This window comes from Coloeus monedula (assembly GCF_965178545.1).
Source record: "Coloeus monedula genome assembly, contig: HAP1_SCAFFOLD_68, whole genome shotgun sequence".
NCBI classification, from domain to species: domain Eukaryota; kingdom Metazoa; phylum Chordata; class Aves; order Passeriformes; family Corvidae; genus Coloeus; species Coloeus monedula.
In genome coordinates, this window is record NW_028120823.1 from 259,378 (window position 1) to 279,951 (window position 20,574).

Below are 20,574 nucleotides of genomic sequence, written 5' to 3' on the forward strand. Positions count from 1 at the left end.
GCTTTCAGTGCCTAGAAATGAGCAGGAGTGACAAACAAAGGGATTTGAATCTGGAAATAGGTGAGTTCCACCCGCCCACCGCTGCTGATGCAGAGGCTGGGGCTCGGGGCAGCTGTGCAGCCCTTCCCTGGGGCACGGATCCTGCACTGGAATGTTGTGGTGGTGTTGCCAAACCGGGCCTCAAACCAGGAGAAGATAAGCCCTGACCGTTTGCTCCCGACCCAGGCACACCCACAGCCCTTCCCAGGGTGTTGGTCACTTGTCCCCATCTTCACATTTTCACTGCAAAAAGTCAGCTGAAATGATTCCCAAATAGCTGAAACCCCAAAGCACACTGGGAAAGGCAGGTTTAACACAAATTAAATGGCCACAAGAAAAAAACCCCTCTAATTTAGCACAGGGTGTTGCTCTTTACTTCCCGTTTTCCTTCATAAAGTTATGTGCATTTGTATATAGCAATCTGTAAATAGGGGTGAGGAAAATCCCTCTCCCTAGAAGCAGAATTAAGTGATTATGCTTCCAAAATTTACTCACCATTTCAAAACTCAAGCAAGCAGCGTAGTTCCTGTCCACAGCAAGTTTGGCACATTGCATTTCTAGCTCTGTTTGACTGACAGACCAATCTGATTGCAAAGCAGTGAAGCACACAGAGCTCCAGAGCTGCCCACAGCCCAGGGACAGCTGGGTTTTCTCTCTCAGCACATGCTGAGTCTTTGTCCAAATTTGTGCCTGTCATTGCACATTTAATGGAAAAAGCTTTAAAACAGCATCTGGGGAGCTCATGTCTAAAACTGAGAACACCAGTGCACCTTAGTTTTCGCTTCATTCTTAAGCGTCTCCAATGGATAATCTGTTTTCTTCATTTGAAACAGGACACTGCTCTCACCAGCAGAATTAGGGTGCAGGCAGGGGAGGATCCTGGGTTTAGTCACAGCCCTGCTAGGATCTGAGAAGGGCACTCACCTTGTCAGGGAGGGATGAAGAGGACAATCCTCCTGAGAAGCCCTGGCTCCGGATTAGGGTGGAGATGGGAGGCAGGATGGCAAGCACGGGAGGCGAAAAAGTTTCTAAAATGAAAATAAAAACGAATGTTGAGCTAGGAAACACACCATCTTCTAGTCCTGGGGTGTAGAGGAAAGCAAATCACAGGGAATTACGGTTATCTGGGATTTTAACAGGAGTGTACATGACAGCTCTGTAAAGCCGGGAGCCACAGGAGCACTTCCTAAAACAAATAGCTCAGTAGACCTTATTGCAGAGGCCACTTTTACAAATTTCCACGCGACTGAGCTGTGCATCTGTTCTGTTTGTACTGCCTGCAGACACTGCTATAAAGTACTGTACATTGATGTAACTGAGCGAAGGAGACAATGATATAACCATGCACTGTACAAGATTTATTAAAATAGTTAAGTTATAACTCCATCTCCGTCTCTTTCACTGGGTTTTCATAATGCTTTGTCACTGAGAGTCTCAGAAACTCAGCAGAATGTCTGAAACCACACATTTCCTTTTGGGTTTGGGGACTGACATTCAACAGGAAGGATGTTACGGCCTGGATAGCTGTGTCTTAAGAATAGGGGCAAAGCATGAGAAGGCTGCACAAAAGCACATTCTTGCCTCTCTGGAAGGGGAACGACTGTGGCAGCTGTCCCAAGTGGAACCACACAGAAAGAGGGAACAGCATAACCCCATGACTAGGAGCCTGTTACACGGATTCTCCAACATTTCCAGCCAAGAGCCATCCTGTTTCCAGAAGCAAAAGTTTGTCTTCTCTTTTCCTTAACAATTAAATTACCCAGCTGAAATAACTGGTAATTCCTTCTGTAGATGTTTTGGAGAGTACAATTTCCAAGTGGGCCCACACTAACAAGATCACCTCTTTTACAGCCTAAATAAAGTTCAGGCGAACCACGAGCCCAAAACACCTGCCTTACTGGGCCGAGGGCTCTCTCAGCGCCTGGAGCTGCACTCGATAAACCATTTCGAACCTTGCCACAACGGCGGGGAAGGGAGCCCAGAGCGCTCAGCTCCTGCAGCGGGGCACCACCGACGCGGCCCCGAGCCTTCCCTCACGGCCGCCTCCCTCAGGGGCTGCCCGCCGCCACCTTGCGGCACCGGCCGCGCCCGGGCCCCGCGCGGCCACGAGGGACGGGTGGCTCAGGGGCGGGTCGGGCGCCGTAGCGGCCGCGGGGAAGACTGCCGGGGGTTCTGGCGACACGGAGACTCCGGGGACAGGAGGTTCCGGGCCCGAGAGATCTCGGGGCCAGGAGACTCCCCCGATACGCTCCGTCGGGGACGATGGCGGCGTCACGGTCGCCAAGGCGAACCCCCGCCCGGCCCTCACGAACCAGCCAATCAGAATCGCTCTCCCTCCCGCTGCCCCGCCTCGGCTCCTCCCGGCCTCGTCCGACTCCTGTCCGCGCTCCTGATTGGCCGCTGCCGCCCAGCCAGGCTGGGATTGGCGGCGGGCGGCGGGAGCGCGCGGGCCGGTGCCCTTCGGGCACGTACCGTCCCTCCTGGGCGCGCGAGTCCCCCGGAGCCGCGGACGTGTCGGTGTCCCCCGTGAAGCGGCAGAAGGTGGAGTCGGCGCTGGACCAGCTCAAGCACCACACCACGGTGGTGGCCGACACCGGGGACTTCAACGGTGAGAAGCGGCATGAGGGGATCCTGTCTCCGCAGCTTCTGCTTAGCCCCCTCTCCCGCCCCTCTTCACGGAGAGTGGGCGAGCCCGGCCGAAGGGGCGCGCGCTGCGGGGACCGACCCACCCTGGGGCCGGAGGGGGGGCGAGCGGGACGGCGCTCGGTGGCGGCGCTGGGTCTCCATCCCAGGGCAGACCCCGCCGTGATTTCTCCCAGTTTGCCCTCGAGTGTGCCCTGACCACTCCGTTCAGCTCTGTGTCCTGTCAAGGAGAAGTGCCAGACTGAAGCCAGGCTCTGCTGTTCTAATTAATTTTGGGTTTTCTTCCAGTGGGCTGTCTAGATCTGGAACTTGTTTGGGGTTTTTCAGACTCACGCTTGGACGGGGCTTGGAGCAGCCTGGCCCAGTGGAAGCGAGTGGAACTGGATGAGCTTCAAGACTCCTTCCAACCCAAACCATTCCAGGATTCCATGATACGCTTAAAAACTGATTTGGGGTTGGAGAGAAAGAAGGGAAATGATGCTTTTTATTTGTTTCACTTGAGCTGTACATTGATCTTCTCCCTTTTTGCATTTCCAGGATGCAGAAAGTGAGAAGGAACTTGAGGAGATGTGCTCCGTCCAAGAGACATAATTTTGAAAAAACTCATCTCACTGGATACTGCAGCAACAGTAAAATCCCAAATGGATTTCATGATCCTGACAATTCTGAGTGCACTTCAGGGATAAGGCACAAGATCTTACAGAAAAACAGACGCAGCAGCACAGATCCAGGAAAACATCTTGGAATTAATGGCATAAAATCGTGGTTTATTTTCCTGCATCTGTTTGATTTTAGGATCCCTAAAAATGTTACATTCCTAGCGTCAGGGGGTAATTTAGAGGTAGTTGGTGATATAACCAAAAATATTTATGTAGGGCAGATATTTATGCCTTACATAACTCTGTAATATAAATATGTATTATATATTAGGGCATATAGCTATCTATTTATATATAACCTATTTTTTATGTGTGCCCAGATATAGTTTATATCAGACACTGTGCCTGTCTGAAGGCCTTGCTACTGCGCTCCTAACTCATTCCTGAGGAAAATATCAGGCAAAAGTTGTTAGGTTTAACTGGTTCCTCTTTTCCTTAATAATTATTTTACTCAGTTGGAATAACTGATAACAGCTGTTAGAGATGTGCAGTTCCCAGTGGGACCAAGGCATTTTTTTGCACAACGCAGAGTGGCGTTTAAGGTATTCAGTAGTCAGAGAAGTGAGGATTAGGATTTTGAATGCTCTTGGGCAACAAGGCTGGCCAGAGATCCCTCCTAACTCACTGTGGGACAGCAAAAACCCCACAGCCAAGGGTAACCAGGGAGTGTGGGGATGGAGAATTTAATGGCATCAGGTGGCAGCAGTGCCAGTTCAACTGATAAAAAAGTAAATCCACGCCTGCTCTAGAGGAGTATTGTTCCTGGATGTGTGTAAATACAGGGACACCTCTTTACTCTCAAGTGAGGGAGGTTTGTGGTTGTGGTGCCAGTTTACCCTTGAGAGTTCCAGGCTTTATTTCAGCTCCCCTAGCCCGGCCTGATGTGCAGCAGTGGTGCAAGGGCCGGAGCCGTTCGCTGGCTCTGGGAACGCAGATGCCATCATGGCCCAGTGGGGGGGGGGGAGCTTAGGCTGTAGTGGCAACCTAGGAAAGGGATCAGATGGCTCCTGGAACTGCCCAGAGTGCAGGAAGGGAAGGGGAACTGAACTGCTCCCACAGACCCCTGCTGGGCTATGGTTCTGGGCCAGGCCCATCAGAAAAGTGGCAGCATCAGTGGCACCTCAGTTGTTACTGTCCTTGGAGCTCTCAGGATCAGGCTGAAATCATGTTCGTGCACTACTGGGAAAGCAGGGAGCAGGATCAGTGCTGTAACTCTCTACACTCTCTCTCCAGGAGTGCCTTGGGTCATGGCAATTTCATGTGTGGAATAGTTTCCTGTGTCTGCCTGGGCAGCTGCAGTTATTGCACAGGCATTCAGGGCTGACAGTTCCCTGCAGGGAGAGCTCAGCCCATGTGCCCAGAGGCAATCCCAGCATCTGCAAGAAAGAAAGAAGCAGCAAAAGGTGATTGCTTCTCTTTCAAAGTTATTTCAAGTGCTCACACCCAAACCAACCTTTGCTCTTGATTCTGGCCAGGTGCATGGTGAGCAGTGGGCACAGGTCATGTCATCCATGCTGGTGTGAGTGATGCTTTCTGGGGGAAAGCAGCTGACCTCCAAAGTTCCCTTCCTGCCCTGTGCCTGATCTGCACAGGAGAAAACCTCTTCCAGGAAGGGATTGTGCTTCCTCTAATGCCATTTGCCCAGTCTGTTCCATGGGGATATTGCCAGCCTGGGGCAGCAGAGGCACACGCAGCTCTCAGCACTCTCTGCTCCAAGCACAGCTCTGGGCTCCTTTGCACACTGCCTCTGCCATGGGGTTTTCTCCAGGAGAAGCCAAGGAATTGCTCCTGGAAGGGTGCAGATTAAGTTATCCCAAAGGGAAGCAAAGAATAAATATCTCATTTTTCCATCAAAATGCTCATGCTCTTTCCTACAGATGATTTCAAGTCTTTCCCACAAGCTTTGCCCTACCCATCATCCCATTTTTACCCCAAAAAGTAATTTTCTCTGTCCTCCAGAATGTCTCAGTGTCTATCCCCAAAATTTTCACTGTGTCTCTGCAAGTGACTACCTCAGTTTACCTCATGCTGTTCATTCTCTTCCCTGGGGATTGCTTCAGATTTTCCCTCCAAGCTGTCCCTGTCTGTGCACTTCTGATTTCTTCTTTTTTACAAGAAAGTATTCATTCACTACTCTGGAGATTAGCTCCAGTTTTACCCCCCCAAAATTGCCCTAACATTCACTAGTCATTGCCTGATTTTTACCTCACTATGTTCATTCTCTCCCCCTAGAGATAACCTCAGGTTTTACCCCCAGTATTTTCCCTACCTGCCCACTAACTATTTACTCTTTTTGACCTATAAATATTCTCTTTCTATCCTGGAGATTTCATCAAGTTTTACCCTGAAATATTTCACTATCTTTCCAGTACTGTCTCACTTTACCTCAGGATGTACGCTCTCCCTGCCACACATCACCCCAGCTTTCACCTCCAAAATTATTGCTACTTGTCCACTACTTATTACCTGATATTCACCTCAGTATGTCCATTCTCTGCCCAACAGGTCATTTGAATTTCTACCCCCCAAAACTTGTCCAACCTGTCACCTAGTGACTGCCTCAGTTTACCTCAAAAATGTTGTCTCCCCTAGAGATTACCTCAGACTTGACCCCCACATTTTTTCCCTGTCTGCAAGTTACTACCTCCATTTAACTTCAGTATGTTCATTCTCTGCACTACAGACTCAAGTTTACTCTCAATCTCCCTGCCTCTCCAACACTGATTACTTCCTTTTTACCTCAAAAGATTGATTTATTTTCTACCATGGAGGTTACATCAAGTTTCACCCCCAGAATTTACTAATACTTCCACAACTGATTCACTCAGTTTACCTCAACAAGTGTTCATTCCCTCACCTAGAGGTGACCTTGTATTTTACCCCCAAAGGTTTCCCTACCTGTGCACAACTGATTGCTATAGTTTACTTCAAAATCTTCATGCTCTCCATTACAGGTCACCTCAAGTTCACTTCAAAAGTTTTCCCTACCATTTCCATTAGTGATTATCTCAATTTTTACCTCCAATAAGTCATTCTCTACCTACAGACACTGGATAGTAAATCATACAAAGATCTAAAACACTGCACAAGAAACAGCAGAAAGTTTTCCATGAATAACACAAGTTCCTTTTTTCCCCTCCTCCGCCTAGGACTGCTACCAGGAGACAGGAGAGCTGCTATCAACACTCAAACCTCCCAAGCGTTGTTATTGCTCAGAGAGCTGCGCTGGCACTGAGCTACTCCCATGCGCCTGCAGGGCTCTGGGGAGGGGCAAGACGACCTCCCACTCCTGCCTGGAGAAATTTCAATGCCCTAAAAAGTCATTTCCCTTCTCTCTCTCTGACCCACGGCCAAAGCAGCTGTGTAGAACAACATGGACTACTCATGGAAGGGATGATTCAGTTGTGGGAAAAACGCTAAAGAAGGCCTATCACCCCAAAGAAGGCCTATCACCCCAAATTTCAGGGTGAAAACACACTGCTTGTTAACAGGAGCACACAAACTCATTTAAACCAGAGAGGAAACTGCACACCAGGAAAAGAGCTGAAAGATAGGCCCTGCCTTGATTGATAATTCCAAAGGAAATTCCCCACAGATCATAGGCAATTACCTATAATTTTACCTCCCTAATCACTGGATTTCTGACTTGGGTTGCTGTGGAAGTGTTTCACAGATGCCTTGAGGGGTCAGGGGCTTGGCTGGATTCTTTGTGGTTAGTCCTGACAGGCCCAGGCCAAACCCACCCACCTGCATTGCTGCTCCACCCCAAATTTGCATGAAATACTGAGAACAGGTTATAAATACTCCCCTTCTCTGTCCTTCCTGACACATCCATGGAGCAAATGTACTCTATCCATTGTTCCCAAGAGCACCTCTCCAGCCCAAATCCCAGTTTTCACCAGCACAAACCAAACAGACCTAAGACAATTATTCCATCAGTGCCTGCAATTCTGAGCTCCCTGTTCCCTGCCACTCACACAGCAATCTCACCTCAGCCCAGAGACTCCCTGTCCCCAAAGGGAAACACAACCTGATAGGGCACAGCTCTGGCACCACATTTCCCCTTGTTCCTGGAAAGCCCAAGTAAATCCAATCCCTCAGACCTTGCATCCCTGAACACCAGGAGAGCTGGTGTTTTACCCAGATCCCAGTGCCCTGCACGGCTGCGCTGACACGAGCGCAGGCCGATCGCTCCGCCCAGCACCATCCCTCATTTTCCTCCCATTGCTCCCCAAGTGTCCCCAAAGCACCCCAGCGTGTCTGTGCCAGGGCCAGGGCCTGCCCCGAGCCCGATCAGAGGCTGTCACCCAGCCTTGCACCTGCTCCCACCCCTGGGAGAGCTGGGAATGCACTGAGAGCTCGGCTCCCCAGTCCTCAGACACACAAATAATGCCCAACCTGCCCCTCTGGGCACAGCCAAACACCACAACTCCATCATCCCCAAGGAACTCTGGCAGTCGCCTCTTCACCTCTGCCCTTTTCCAAAGGACACAGGTAGGACTGGGCTGTCAGAAATGGTATTCCCTAGGCAGTTCATCCCAGCACAAAGGAGAAGAGGAACCCTGTGTCCCTCTGACTGACCCCACAGCATGGGCAGGACCAGCTGGGTGCTTCGTATTCTAAATTTTAAAATGAACTGAAGAACCTGAAAGGCAAAAAACAACACACATATAAGGTTAGAGCCAGTCAACACACACAGACAGACACACTCTCAGACACCCCTTCTTCAGCTTACACGCTGACTGCAGCCCTTACTAGAAACACTCCCCCCTAAAGAAGATGCTTTAACATCTTCTTCCATCTGCTGCTCCTTGATGTGGAACAGTAGATCCTGGGAAAATTGGTAGCATCAGTGACCATAGGGATCAAAATTTGCCTTAGGGACCTGCAAGACAGCATGAGGCAGTCTGCAAGTAGCTGACAGCTAGGAGTTATCCCCACACCAGGCCCATAAACTTTCTACCCAAAAGCCCATAGACAGGAGAGGAGAGTTCTAAAACTGTTCAAACTAGCCAGGACTGAATGTGCCAGGGCAGGGCAGCTCCAAGCATAAGTGACACATGGACACACAGTGCATCAAATATAAGCAAAGATGACATGAAGACTTGAGATAACGCTTCAGAAGATAAATTTTTGAGACCAGGATGCTTTGAGGCGACAGAAGCTACAAAACTACTGCAGTGAGGAGGGTCTAGTATACTTCATACAGAAGTCCAAGGGAATGGCACATGAAAAAAAAGATACTACCAAAACTGAGAAGGAAGATGGATAGGAACACCTTGTGTACTTCTTCTGGTCTCAAAAAGCAAAACCATAAAGACGCCAGAATAAGCCCGATCCAGGAAAGTATGCAAGTGCTCCTGCTGCCAATATGGCCCATAACAATGCCTGTAAAGCACTGAGACAACACAAAGCCCTATGACACTGAAGACAAGAGACACAGACCACATCACATAGACACAAACTGAAACTGCCCAGCAGTTTTACCTGATGGACCCAAGATTGCTAGTGCAAGATGAGCCAGAGGCTGATGACGCCAAAGGAAAGAAGGCTCTATGGCAGTAGTACGTGACAGTGAAAGGTAAACTCCTTATGAGAAGTTAGTGCCAAAGCTGGTAAGAGGATGCTCAAGAAGTGCAGTAGGCCTAGAGAAGGAGGCAACGACTGCCAGCTGATACAAAGGGATCCCTAGAGAAGGATTCTGCTGCCAAAGGCTGAAGTGACATCACAAAACATGACCGACCCACAAATGGCCAAGATGCAAGATGTCCACGTGCTTGCTATGCTCAAAAGTGCTCAAAAGCGTGGCTACACTAAAGAGTAGGCAAACTTTAGACCGTGGCAATCGTGCCAGACCCGAAGGCAGGCTCCTCAGGTGAAAAGATGGACAATGACATCGAGACTCAAAATCCAATGATGCAAAGCTCACGAGAACATGGAGATGGGTTGGAACTGCCCGGCCCGGCAAAGGCTCGAGTGATGCTGAAGAGAAACCCTTTCTCCCTTAACCTCCAAGGGGCCTGGTCCACTACAGCCCTCTCCTCTCAGCTAACTTCAAATTGCCTCCTGTGATTCCAAAGGTTTTTGCCTTCTCCCAACCAAAAGTCCCCACACTTAGCTCTCTGAAGACCAGCAGACAAAATCCATCCTCAACAGAAAAGAACGCTTCAGCACCGTGGATATCAATACATGGCCCACAGCCCACTTGGGCGGCTGCAAAAGATGGAGAATAATGACAAAATTCAGACTGTGATGACATGTCCCAGAAGTGACCCCTTGCACAATGCCTCTCTCCCTCATAACTGCTGAGGCTCATCACTCACCGGCCGTTTCCAAACTTAGGCTCTGCACCTACTTGTGGTACCTAAGACAACAAAACAGAAACTGTGACTATTGCCCTCCAGAAGAATAAATGCATGGGCTGGGCTCCCTCTGCACCACTGGCCCAGGCTCACCTCAAATCTCCATCCGACTCCGGAGGTGGCCCGGACGATACCCGCAAAGCGAAAAGGGACACGCTTCGCATGCTGCCACGTACCTCTCACCTATCAGTCGCCCCACCTAAATGCCAACTCACCTGCTCGCCTCTGTCCCTTGGCATGCCCAGGGCAGCAACAGCACCTGCAGAGAAGCAAAGCAAAAAAACATGCTGAGAGACTGAAACCACAGCCTCCCCACTCCAACTCAAGTACACCACACCTATAGCTTAAGCTTGCACCCACCTGGCCTCCAGCATCCCAGGGCCGGGACACCTTCCCAGTGGACCACCTAAAATGCACAAACAAAAACGGATGCTTAGAGCTGCACCAGAAACTGATACCCAAGCAGTAACAACTCATTCTGGCCACCAGTCACCGCTCACCTCGCTCCATCGACCTTGACCACTGATCTTCAGCATTACTTCCTACAAATAAAGATGAAGAACAAAGCTGTAACACAGTCACCATTTACACTTGCCCTGCAAAGACAAACGGTGACTGACCTTCCTGTGGGAACCACCTCACCTGGTATGGGGCACTCTGCCACAGATTCAATCCATCTGCATCTGAAACAAAGTGATGACAAAAGTCAAAGTACTGCACCATAACTTAGCAGCTCCAGACACTTTGTGTTAATCTAGAAATACCATCTTGAGTCCAACTAATCCCTACATTACAAATGTCAAGTCCCTAGGACTTATCCTATTACACCTACACCCAGACTGTGTAGCAGGGCAAAGCAGCCCCAGGCCAAACACACAGACACCTGTGACACAGGAGATGACAAACAAGGGGATGCAACAAGGAGAGGAAACTCTCAGCAAGAAGAATTACCAATGACATGACCTAGATGAGGCTCAAAGAACTCTGGCAGAAAAAGACCTTAACAGAAGGACTTACGCCAAGAACCGCAAAGATGGATGCCTGAGAATCGTACGGTTGGAATCCTCTACCTATCCTCACATTCTCCCAAGTCCTAATCTGTTATAAGGGATCGTTGCCGTGCACAGCTGTCAATACAGCTCAGAACAAGACTGTAAAAGGTGTCTGACTCAATAGTGCTAAAGAGAGATGCAATTCCAATGCATGTCCGAGCTTGCAAGTGAAAGGTTCAAGGGTACCAGCGTCGGGCCAAGGAACGCAAAGGAGCTGCTGAGGATGATGCCCAGCATTTCTGATAAGCCCCTCAAAGGGGTAAGGCAAAAGACATGTGAGACAAGATGCCCACAATAGAGACACAGAACACACAATAGACAAGTGACACAACACGCACCGGGACTGCTCTGCCCTGCACACCTCAGCATTGTGATCAACAGCGAGACTTTGCCTTTACGTGGCCTAAGGGGCCCTCTCGTGGACATCCCCATCTCCAAAGCTAATTCAAAGATCCCTCCCACCAAGTCCTGACCCAGCACCCCACTCTCATCCCCCTCCCTGAGGTGTAGCCCTCGACTTAGCTCTCAGATATCCAGGGATGCAAATCCTCATCAGGTGCAAAACAAGGCCACCTCATCATCTGGGAAGTTCCTGCCCTCAGAGGGCTGTTCTCTCTCAGTCTACTACAATAAAGAAAACCAAACATCAGTGCCTGAACTCAGCAGCACATCAGCCAAAACCCAACAATTCCACTACTCACCGGCTCCTGAGAACGCCCCGGTCCTTGGCTCACACGCTGGGGCCGCACTCCGAGGCCGACGTCGCAGGGTATCCCTGGGTTAAGGGGAGACAAGGTGATGTGGCATTGCTGAAACTTGAGGAGACCCTCGCTCCTCCCTCCCTCCCCGACTCGCCACAACTCCTCAGCCATTGCCAAAGGCTGCCCAGATGGCACCTTCAAACAGAAAAGGTACAGGCTTCATCGCAGAGCCCTGTAATACTTCTGGAAGGCTCACAGGGACTGGCAGCTCAAGGGTGATAAACTGGCTCCATCAGCTGGTCCATGAGGGGGTTCAGCCCCTGTAGGCATAATACAAGTGGGCCACCTAAAACACACAAATGGATGCTCAGACAATGCATGCTTTGAGCTGCCCCAGAATTTGGCACCCGAGCAATAACTGGTTGCGTCCACTGGTCACTGCTTACCTCACTCACTTGACCTTGACTGCTGATATCCAGGTTCACTTCCTAAAAATAAAGACAAAGAACAGCCCTGCAACATAACCAAAATGAAACACCACCCCTGAAAAGCTGAATGATGACCAACCTTCCCAGGGGAGAAGGGGCAAAACAAAATGGAAAGGCACATGCCCATGTAGTGTCCAAAAGGGTTGCATTGCCGAGATAGGTTCCACCTGAAAGTGCTCGACTGTGACCTCTTTCTGCAAGGGTGTCTGTCACGTTGGAGTAGCGATTTGAATGCTGCAGACCACCTGTAAAACGCAAAAAAAAAAAATCAAAGGCTACTTATAGTTTCATCACTAATACAACAACTCCAGTAGCATCCAGTTCTGTGCTGGAATCAATACTCATCCAGCTCATGGTCCCCCCGGTGCCAATACCCTGCTGTGCCAAGTGCTTCGCATCTTCAAAATGAAAATCCCAACAGTGAGGTAAACGTAGAGCCCAAAGTCAGGCCGTAGCTTGGACTTCAGGCACTGACCCACCTCGCTGCTGTGCTCCTCTGGTCTCCTCCATTCATATCAGGTTTACATGCTCTCCCTCTGCAAAAGAATTATTTGTCAAAGTTACCCAGACAGACAGGGAAAGCTTAGCCTTTCCCAAGTTCTCATTCCTCAAAGCAAACTGCCTAGGATCCCACAAGAGTGGGCCTTAGGACAAACTACTATGAAACTGCAAGACACCACTGCACCACTCCCACATCTCCACTGAACACCACACAGACTGGCCACAGTCACTCCATCCGAGGCGTGGCTCAGGTGGCTGAGCAAAGCAAAAGGCTCCCTGTAAAGTCTCCTTTCTTCTCCACCTAACCCCCCCCCCCCAAGACTACTCTACAGAGCAGAGCAATTCCAGGCTAGACACAAACTCAAACAACACATTATACTACAAGCAGTGTGACATGAAGATGATAAAAAAAAGCTCTCGGCAAGAAGAACAATGGCAAGGACAGGGATGACGCCAAAAGAGACAACTGATGGTATGGCAATGGTGGATGAAAGAGGCTCTAAGGAGCAGAAGAAAAGACTGGAACAGTGACCTGTTCTAAGAACTGTCAGTCACAATGATCAAGATGGCTGTGAGACACAAGGCCACATTTAGAATGCTCCCATATCCTGACAATCTTACAAGCCCCAGGACATTACAGCTCACAGCTGGAAAGGATGGATGGCAGTACAGCCGGGAACAAGGCCTCAGAAGAGATCCGACTCAATGCTTTCAAGATGTGATTCCAAGATGTGGCCAAGCCCACTAGTAAAAGAACAAGTGATATTGGCATCCTACCGAGAAGTACAAAAGTTCAAGAAGCTAGAGATGATGGCCAATGCTTATGATGAGCCCCTTAAGGGTAAAAGGCAGAGAGATCTGATCCAAGGGAAGCCAAAGACACAGAACACACACCGGACAAGACAACACACACTGGAACTGCTCTGCGCTGCACACCCTACAGTTGCAGTCAAAAGTAGGGCTACTCCCTTTAGCTTACCTAAGAAGGCCCTTGGAGAGCATCCCTTTCCCCTACACTACTTTTTAAATCTCTCCCAGCAATTTCCAACCCACTATCCTGCTATCATCCCTTCTCCAGGCCCCAGCCCCCAACTTAGCTTTCAGATGACCGGTGATGTGAATCCACACTGGATGCAAAGGAGTCCACCTCAGCCATCTCCAAAGGCACTGGGATCACCAGGTTGGCCTCTTAGTCAGCTATGACAAAGAAAACCAAAATCAATGCACCAGTGTAGTGGCATACAAGCCAAATCCCAACAAGTCAGCTACTAACTGGGACCCTGCTCCCACTCCCACTCATACTTGCAGTCTTTAACTTACCTATCAGAAGCCTCCATCTCCAATGTCATCTCTGACCCAGGGTAGCTCCCTCTTGCAGCACAATGAACCTGCTGAAAAATTTGGAGTGTAATACTGACACAATCTGGAATTTCAGGAAATTGCAGTGCTTCTAAGAAAAACAAGGCAAAGGAAAAAAAAAATACAAAAAGCACCAAGCACCTTAACAACCTTGAACACTCGATCCAAAAATCATGAACTATGCACTCAATGCTATCTTCTTCACAGTGTCTTCAAAGCCTCTATTGCTTTAGATACCAAAAGCACCTGCTGAAAGAAAGCTGAGAAAACCTGAATGACCCCCCCCCCCCCTTCATGGAAATAAAAAGACACCCTCAACCAACTAACCCCACAGAAAGAATAGGCCTCTTTTACCCAGGGCTGGGGTTAATATACCCCTGGCCGGGCCCGCCTCTCGTTCCCACAATGCCCGGGAAAAGGGAGGAGGCAATTTTACCAGAAGGGATAAAAGCACTGGGAGGAGCTGCAGCTGTTTGGCTGCTCTGCCTTAAATTCCAGGTGACTAAAGGGCTCTGTAGATGCCTTCTGTTTTACTACAGCTGCATCCACTGAAAGGCTAAAAAAGCTTCTTGTTTTGGCAGCGTAGACAGATGAGTTGCATGATTCCTTGTGAAGTTCTGTAATTGTTCATTGGTGGCTATTGAGTCACAGGACTATGGAGGGTGGAGAAGAATAGTAATAATATACATGGTGTAACTCCTGTTGGGGTCTCTAATTAGGGATGTATTCATTATAAATAAAACTGAAAAAATAAGGGGCTCTCTGGCAGCAGGAAGGTTTTGTGAGTGCTGGGCTCGCTCCCTTGTGAGAGATTAGGTGCCAGTACCCAGCTAGAAGTGCCCTGAAGTACAGATTGAAATTCTTAAAATGCTGAAAAAGGGGGAGCTTCCTTCAATTGAACCCCTTAAAATGAGAGACTAGGGAGTGTTTGTCTCTACTTAAATAGATGCCATAGCAATAAATGGGTTCTCTCCTCTGAATCCCCTAAAATACTGGAAAAAGAGGGGTTTTCCTTACTTCAGGTCTCTCCAGTGATGGAAAAAGGGGGATTTCTCCTTAATTCAAACCCTTATAAAGGAGGGACAACGGGGCTTTCCCCTCAATTTAAACCTTGGGATGATGAAAATGGGGGAGTTATGCTCAATTCCAATCAATAAAATAGCATTGTCAAGGTTTTCCCCTTCTATTTAAACTGGAGAATAATGGAAAATGGGGTTTCCCTGTCAAGTGATACCCCTGAGAGAATGGAAAAGACAGGGTTTCCTTCAAGTGATACCCTTAAAATTGCAGAGGAAGGGGATTCCCCCTCAATTTAAACACAGACAATTACAGAAAAGGAAGTTTTTTTTTCCTCCGTTTAAAGCCCTTTTCTCCTCATAACCCCCCCTTTTTTTGGGGGGGGGGGGGGGGGGCACTGGGGAAGGGCTGCCAAGATGAAAGGGGAAAGTGGAATGTTTCCCTGGGACCCCACATGCTGCCCTGCCTGCTCAGGTGCTGCCCCTTGGCACGAGGGGTTTTCCCTGGGCATTTTCTGGGAGCAGTGCTCTGTGCCCAGGTGCCTCCGGCTGCTCCCCAGCTCCTGCCGGATGCTCCGACCATTGTCCCTGGAGGGACACTCGGGATGCCCCCATTGCCCCTCTGGACCAGCAGCTCCCTGCACAGCTGTGCCCGGGGAACCCTCGGAGAGCGGCCTCTGGCAGGAGCCGCCCCCTCCTCATCCTGGCCGCTCACACCTGGGGCTGCTGCGGGCTGTGGGGTCAGCGGCGTCGGGGGCGGGCGGGAGGCGCGTGGGCGCCGGCCAGCAGGCATCGGCGGGGACACCTCCGTGCCGCGCGCGCCGCGCCTCTCCCACGAGAGGTCCCCGCGCCCCGCGGTGCCGTGCCGGGCTCTCGTTCCCCCCCCCCCCGCGCCGCCGCCGCCCCCCGCTCCCTCCGGCCCGGGGAGCTGCAGGAAAACGCAAAAGCATCGAGGAAGAGCGGGCACCGGAGCTGCCCGAGCCATCGGCTTGCCCGAAGGGCGGCGGCTGCCCGCAGCCGGGAGCGGCCACCAAGGATGGAGCTGCTGTTTGCCGGGAGGTGAGAGCTGGGGGCAGCCGGAGCCGGAGGCAGGCTTTCCCCGGGAGGTGAGAGCTGGGGGCAGCCGGAGCCGGAGGCAGGCTTTCCCCGGGAGGTGGGAGCTGGGGGCAGCCGGAGCCGGAGGCAGGCTTTCCCCGGGAGGTGGGAGCTGGGGGCAGCCGGAACCGGAGGCAGGCTTTCCCCGGGAGGTGGGAGCTGGGGGCAGCCGGAGCCGGAGGCAGGCTTTCCCCGGGAGGTGGGAGCTGGGGGCAGCCGGAGCCGGAGGCAGGCTTTCCCCGGGAGGTGAGAGCTGGGGGCAGCCGGAGCCGGAGGCAGGCTTTCCCCGGGAGGTGGGAGCTGGGGGCAGCCGGAGCCGGAGGCAGGCTTTCCCCGGGAGGTGAGAGCTGGGGACAGCCGGAGCCGGAGGCAGGCTTTCCCCGGCAGGAGGGGCCGGGAGGATTTCAGCTCGCAGCGGCTCTCGGTGGGTGCTGGATGGAGCCCGGGCTGAGCCAGGTGGCCGGTGCGGGTGCTGTTCCTGTCCCCAGGCGCCGATGAAATGGCAGCTCGGAGCAGCCTCGTGTGTCTGTGTGGAAGCAGCTCCGATGCTGGCAGCCAAATCAAATCAAATTGCTGTCAGATTTGTATTAAATGTGGTGTTTAAATCTGGAACTGCTCAGCTCCCCAGGTGGGAAAGTGCTTGGAGTAACCAAGCTGAGCCGTTGTTGAGAATTCCAAGCATTGTGTCTTTACTCTCCTTAATACAGCGTTTAAATAATTGATACTTGATGGAGACAGTATCAGGGGGATTTGTTAGAGGGGCAGGGATGTTTTTTCACCTTGCAGTGTGTTGGGATAGTCAAGACTCCTTATGTCAAAATTAATTGATCTTCCTTCTTTTCCTTTTTTTTCCTTTCTAGGTTGTGGCTGAGTGGGAAGAATATTTCGGATAAAGAAATGAAATGCACGAGGGAAGCTTCGTGTTCCCGTGGAGATGCTTTAGGCGCGTGCAGCTTCTGAGCTGCACCGAAACTTGAGGCTCCCACAGAAGCTTCCTGGTAAGCCTGAGTGGGTTTACTGCATGGGGGTTCCAGTCACTGCTGGACATACTCTGAAGTCCTGGGAAAACATGGAACAATAGCTCTGAGTGGAAAAAATATATGCTCAGCATTCTCTAGGGAAAATTATAGTTGGCCTGTAAGTGTACCCCCACGTCTGCATTGGTTAAAAAGTCAGTCCCACACACTTTCCTGGCTGGTGTGAAGTTGTATAGTTCATCAGATCTGATCCAGTGTGTAAAGAAATGTTTACTGTGGACTTTCAGGAGATTATCAGCAGTCCTGGGGAGGCTGCTGAACTTGATCTCCCTGGATTGACAGAATGAATCCACATAGGATGCAGAGCAGGATGTGGTTTCTCAAACAGAATAGTGACATTCTCGAAGGAGGCTACAAGCAAAGGGAATCTTAATTTTAGTTATTGAACACAGAAACATTTATATCTGCTTATGCAACTCTTAGAAGGGAAGAAGAACATGGCCATTCTGTGCAGTCCTATGTGGAAGTGTACTGGCTCAAATTGTCTTTCAAACAGCCAAGTGGCACCGGGTGTCACCTGGAAAAATTAAGTACTGGGGACACTTTACACTCATAAATGGCCTGACCTTGTGTACATGGAAATCAAGGGACTTCTGTAATGTTAGAATGGGTCTCAAATGATGGGTTTTTGCAGATTAGCAATCTATCCAAGGAATGATATCATAAAATTTTGTCTAGCAAAACCTGCTGCCAACATTTAAAAATATCTACCAAATGCTATTCCCGTTAAAACAGTCTTGTTAAAATTGTCTGTTCCAAACAGAACAAGATTTTACTGTTCTTGGTGATGTCGTTTTCCTCCTCAGATTTCTGTGAAAGCATGTGTTTCACAAGGCATATCAAAGTTGTCTCATGGGCAAAAACATGTAAACATCAAGCGTGTCATTTTCTTGAAATCCCCTGTAAAATGGCTCGCCACGCTGCCTTTAACCATTCAGAAGCATAAGAGGAAAAAAGGAATTTGCAGGCACTCCAAGGCTGGGTCTGTGGGAGATCTGAGATGAGCCTGTGGCTCTGCAGTCACCCATCAAGAAGTCACCCAAATGTGCTTTTTATCTTGCAGTTTCCACATTTGGGAGGCAACTACTGCGTAAAGGATCTGGGTTCTGCTAATGAAAAATATATCACAAGGTCCGTGTGTGGCTGGGTTGGTTCCATAGTTCCAGCCATACCTGCTGTTGTGATACATAATCCCAGTTCATACTCCTGGGAAGAGTTTCCTGCAGCAGTGCAGGTGGGAAGTTTCTCTCTTGCACTGGCTCCACATTGAGCTCTTTCTTCTTAATGCAGCCAGTGCACTGAAGGAGAACAAGCTCGCTTCTTCCTTGCCTGGTTGTTCAGGGTGAATCATTAACCAAGCACTTGAGTGACAAACCAAAATTGTTTGTTGAGTGCCTTCTGCAGTCTGCACGGACAGTTTGCCTTCTGCAGGAGGTACGGTTTTCTTCTCTCACGGAATGAAAGCACCACAGACCCCCTCTGCTCGCCGCTGTGCTTTAACCAGACCTGAAGTATGTACATAATAATACATAGATCTATATCTATCTACGTACATATATGTACTGAAGTATATAATCTATCTATCTATAGAACTTCTTTATATGTATAGAAGTTCTGTGTTGCTCCTGCTTTATGCATGAGGAAAGGGCATACATATAATGAAGACAGAAGTTAACTTTTCCTTGTACTCTTCCTTTGTAGCCTGTTGAGGCTTTTGGTGAGAGGAATTATATCTTTTTCCTAGCAGCACTTAATGAACTGAAATCATTCTCCAGGATGATGATGACATGCCAGTTCTCGGTATATGGATATGAGTCCTGAGATCCCACACACGGATACACAGAAGGACTGCATAATGTGCTGAAGATGGGGAGAAGGTATGCTTGGGTGAAAGGTGGGACTGTTTCTTCTAATGGCTGCTTACATCCAACAGCAAATACTGATTTCTCCCTTTTTAATGCAAGAGCATTTATCTGCCAGTGTTCAAACTGCATTTCCATGACATAAGAAGAGTTGTCTGGATAATTAACTAATACAGTTAAAACACATCAGTTTGAGCAGATGTTCTTGTCTGTGCTTTTAACGTGAATGGCCTTGATTTTGCAGCAAAGTCCGAGAGATGGCACCTGAATGCAAGGGTTTGGGTTTGTGAAGCTTTGCAGAATGATGGCCTATATTTATATTTCTTTCAGAAACTCCCCATAAGCTGCACACAAACCTCGTTTAGAGAGTTTTACTGAGACAGCAGATTCAAGCCTTCGTTATTAGGGGACGTCTGCAATGCCGTTGTCTGCTTGACATTAATTCTTCCAGCTGTGCATCGATGTATTGTAATGGCCCTGGGTTTTTTGGTCGCAGTTTGTTTCCTGCAGTGCCCTCGTGCCTGCGCAGCACTCGTGATGCTGACGTTGACCCTGGGCTGTGTGGCAGATGGGGCTGTCCCGTATCCGAAAGTTACGGGAATGTATGTAGGCGTCAGATGGAATGCTGGTCTCTCCGCTCACCCTTGGCTCTGTAATTTCGTCATCCAGCCATGGAGGACCTGTGCAGCCATAACTGGCCAAGGCAGTGGGTGAGCACAAGCTGCAGCTCTGCAGGAGATCAGGGACCTCTTGCCCACAGCAGAAACAGCAAGTAACTGCAGTTCTCAGAACTCGTTACCGTGCCCTTAACTGCAGTATTTCCCTGCTCTGTAATCTGGCCAAAGGTAGGTAGGTTTTGATAGGGATAGACACATTTCTACCACAAAGGTCACCTCTCTGCCAGATTCCAAAATTTCCCTTCCGAAGCTAGAGATCCTCATATAAAAGGTTGCCTGAATTTAGGTAGCGTGTGCCAAGCAGTATATTTTTCCTTTAATAATATTCCTGGAAATAGCGGAACTGTTTTGGCCAAAGCAGATGCTGAACTGTTCAGAATGAAATTCTCAGAGCTGAAATCTGGCGAAGCAGAGTAACGTGCCCTTTTGTTAACCCTGGGGAAGGCTGAGCACCGTGGCAGCAGGGAGGGGAGGTGGCACTGCTGGTCAGCAAACCAAGGAAACCAAGGAGCGCTGCTTTTAGCAAACTGCCAGCTTGAAGCCAGTGAGGAACATCCTTGGGCTCCTGCACTCTGTGTTTTTATGTTCACCTTAAATAATGAACAGAGAAACCCAGAGGCACCAGTGCTACTTCCAGCTGCCTTGAACTGCTTAAATAGGTAGTTTTAATCACCCAGGCTCCGTTCTCTCCACCTGTATTGCTCCTGGGCTTAAGGCTGGATGTATCTATGGAATCTCTAGTTATGTATTGGAGTTTGGCCTGAAGTAATTTGTGTTGCCGACTTGGTACTCTTTCCCCACCCTGGAAGTCTATCTGCAGAACCCCTCTGTGCCAGGCAAGAGAGTCCCCCATAGATGTTTCACTATACAGTTACATCTTTTGGGTTAGAGCCTTACAGGGCTATCATGTGAATGAGGACAAAGCTCTGTTTTTCTTCTTTGCTTTCTGCCCTGTCTTCTTTCTCTGTATTTTAGGACCCAAGTAACAGGGACATATAGCTCCTGTTCTGCTTCCTGGTTGTGTCACTGAAACTGCAGGAAAAACAAAAAGCCCTCCAACAACATTTTTAATGTTAGAGAGTC

General features: G+C 49.6%; 1 pseudogene across 1 annotated transcript in view; it reads left to right on the forward strand.

The window, feature by feature from the left end:
- Window positions 1–4,506: 4,506 nt before the first annotated feature.
- Window positions 4,507–20,574, forward strand: part of LOC309585555 (epidermal growth factor receptor kinase substrate 8-like protein 2) — a 101,098-nt pseudogene continuing 85,030 nt past the window's right edge. Inside the window, exon 1 of the transcript in view lies at window positions 4,507–4,512. The product of the transcript in view is annotated as an epidermal growth factor receptor kinase substrate 8-like protein 2 (transcript). The remainder of the gene's footprint in view (window positions 4,513–20,574) is intronic.